The sequence below is a fragment of the Triticum dicoccoides genome, chromosome 5A (assembly GCF_002162155.2).
Source record: "Triticum dicoccoides isolate Atlit2015 ecotype Zavitan chromosome 5A, WEW_v2.0, whole genome shotgun sequence".
Lineage (NCBI taxonomy): Eukaryota > Viridiplantae > Streptophyta > Magnoliopsida > Poales > Poaceae > Triticum > Triticum dicoccoides.
Genome location: NC_041388.1, coordinates 667,747,120 through 667,750,649, shown reverse-complemented (window position 1 = coordinate 667,750,649; position 3,530 = coordinate 667,747,120).

The following is a 3,530-nucleotide window of genomic DNA, read 5'->3' as shown; positions in this document are numbered from 1 at the left end:
GCGCAGTGGAAGATTTCCTCAGGAGGGACATTTCTGATTCATCAAGCAAGCTAGAGAAGGACTGCTTCCAAATTGCCTTTGTTATTTTCGTGATGGGCCATGTTCTAGCACCGACCACAAAGCATGATTACGCCACTATCGATTTCTGGGGTGCTCTGGCTGACACCGAGACGATTTCGCAGTTCAATTGGTGTGAGTATGCGATTCAAGCTATGCTAGCTGGGGTTAAGAGGCTGAAGAACGACATCCGTTCAGGCAACCCCGTCAGTAACTTAGTAGGATGCCATTTTTTCCTGCAGGTAGCACAAGTGTTTTAGCACATGCATCATTTAAACCATTTTTCAACTTTAATTACGACTAACTGATGTATTCCATTCCTTTTCTACAGATTTTCCTTCTGGACAACCTCGATCTGGGAATATTCAACAAGCATCATTCTGTTCTGCCCAGGGTCAAGGAGTTTGATCAAAAGTCAGTCCGCAACATGATAACACAGGCTACTGATGTTGGCAAGGGAACCACGTCCTATGCCAGCGCTGTGGTGAGTCTCTGTCATATGTCATTTTCCATTTTTGCATGCAGGCAAGCTCTTCTCCTTTATTTTAATGACAATGCCATGTCTTCTATGAAGCTACGCGGCCACTCAACTGTGTGTTACGAGCGATCAAAGTATCCTGTCCTGGAGATTTCAGAGTCTAGAAATACGGCCTTGTCCCCGATGCAGCCAAGCTTGTCTTGTGGTGCTACCGCTAGCGCGACATCTGCGAGGGACGGACCGACCTCAGCCCCGAAGAACAATCTCATTACTGAGATGACGCCGTCGACTATACGACTACTAGGGCCCATGTATTTCTCGAACTACCTACGTAGGCAGTACCCCCATCTGGTTAGTTGTCAATTTTTTTGCGTTCGTCCGTACCGCTTTCTGCTCACAGGCATCATCATTAGTCACAAGGTTTTGATTTTGTTGACTCCATCTCATGATTCAGGCCAACGATGAAACCACTATTCTTCTGAAGGAAGTCAATGCTCGCTGCATATCGCACCTTACAGCTGCACGTGGCCACATCCAGCTCGAGATGATGAAGTTTGTCGACAAGCTTTATGCTGCCCGATCCCGCACCTGCAGCTGTTGTGCAGCGCGCGGCTATGACGAGTGCCCACCCAGAGCTCCCACTGATCCCAATGGTACCTCCTGCTTCAGCACATCCATTTTTCCGTTCTACATGTATGTACTATAATTTATGCCCCCTCATCATCAGCAGTCAGTGCGATGAGAACTCCGGCGAGAAAGGTCATTAAGGGCCACCGACTCAACCTATCTCCATGTGAAGGTAACCTCGACCAACGTTTTTCGACTTTTGCTTAATTATAATATGTGAAATGACAACGCTGTTTGTACCATGGTAGCCAATACTTCCACGAGCAAGCGGGTGAAAACAGCACACTCACCGTACCAAAGTGAGGAAAATCGCTTGGGCTCTGCTCTTCGCCATTTTCTACAAACGGTGACCGTTTTTTTCAAGCAAAACATGCAAGCGATTAGTGAATTATATATCGATCTCCCAAATGATGGCAGCACAACTGTCTTTGGTGAGCGGTGTGCTGATCTTCTCGGCCGGAAATATGTATCTCGTCCCGGCTTTCAAACTAATCCTTGGGTCAGGGGAGTCGTACCCTGTCCTCCACAAGCTGGTGTTGCTGAGCTAATTGAGCAGCACCTCAATTCTGCTCCCGACACCGAGCTTGCTGGGTATGTCCATGCACCAATTTAAAGAGTTTACATCTTTATTCTGTCATCACATTGTGAGTACTTACAGTTATTTTTGGAAACGCTAACGAATCAATGTTCTTTATGCAGAAACTTTCTTGTTCACGAGGACCCCAGATTCATTCGTATATCTGGTTTTGCTCTACGTGACCAGCTTGTTGGCAATAATATTATAGGCCATGAATTGATGTCAATCTTGTTTAGGCGTTTCGCTCAACTTGATGTGTACGCTGAAATCGAAAGTCCTTACTTAAGCTGGAGGCACCCAATTGAACCAGATTTCCCAGTAAGCTAAATAACTTACTATTTTTTCCCTTCTATTAAACTGGTTTTTTTTGCCGACCATCACGTGTTCATACTGCCATTTTGCAGACACTAGTGTTGTCTGACTGCGATTTTATGCACACCGTGTCAATCCAGAGGCAGTTAGCATCTGATTATCTCAAGTATGACATAACTTCGTCAAAAATGGTACCTTTCTGGCTGAGAACCACATGTTTTCCTCCACAGCAATCTGACTCAATTGCAGAGCAATAGCTGACATCGCTGCGCTATCCCACAGTTCATCACACCGGTGCCACGACCTGAAGGGTGGTTGGTTGTCATTTGGGACATGCAAATGAAAGTTATCAATTTGCTCGACCCGATCTATCACAAGGCTCTGGAAAGCCCCCCGTGGAAGGACTGTGATGAAGCAACGGCATGGAAACTGCACAACGCATTGTTCGCATGCCTTCATGAATTCTATGCTGGATGGCCGGCAGTCAAGGAGAATTGGCGTATGATGCATGAACCTACAACGGACGTCATTTTCACTGCGTAAGTAATTCCCAGATATATATGCAATCAACTGACTTCTGTGATAGAACCATTCAAAAGTTACAATCTAATTTTTGGTCGTTCCCTCATTGTTTTTCAGTGCTGAATCAGGAGCGTGTGCCATACACATTTATCGTCAGTTCGACGGTGACAAGCTGAAAATCCCGCTTACCAAGGTATGTTCAAGACTGCTGCTAGCCAAACTTTCTTTTCATCTCACGCAGCACAGCCATATGCATTAGAGTTTTCACATAAATGGTACATCAATCTGCAACACGTGGTTGACACACCATCCACATCTTTGTTAACAGCAAAACGTTTTCAAAACCAAGAGGGACTGCCTGCACGAGTGCTTGAAGATCCAGGGTAACTTCTCAAAGCTAGCTCACAAAGCATTGTGGGCTGTTTTAGCTCCATCTGACTCTGCCTTCGACGACTAAACCCCTAATCCGGCAGCAACCATCGCCACACGAAATGTTATCCACTTTTCACTGTCTTCGCCGTGTCAGTCATCATGGGGGATTGTACGAGATCTTGGTGAACAACTTATTTTGTGGCATGTTATTTATGGAAACCTACTTACCTACCCCCCGCGGCGAGTTTGAACCATGCCCTTTTACCCGTTTGGACAAAACCTACATATATATGTATTAGTACCTACAGTCTTCTTCCTGTAGGCCGGAATGACGATCTTTTTATTAAATCCCCTTTTTCGTATACAACACCGAACCTTATGGTTTATAATGCAATAAGCACGGAATTGATTTGTTGCATGAGTTTATTCACTACCACTGCCATATAATGTATTAAAAAACCCTAACCATACACCCCATCTACACATCCTTTTCCGATTCACCATAAATTTTTTAAGTTCCTGAAAGGCAAAACCGTCAATGAAGCTGCCTGCTCAAAACGACTACTTTCAAACGCTACCATTTTG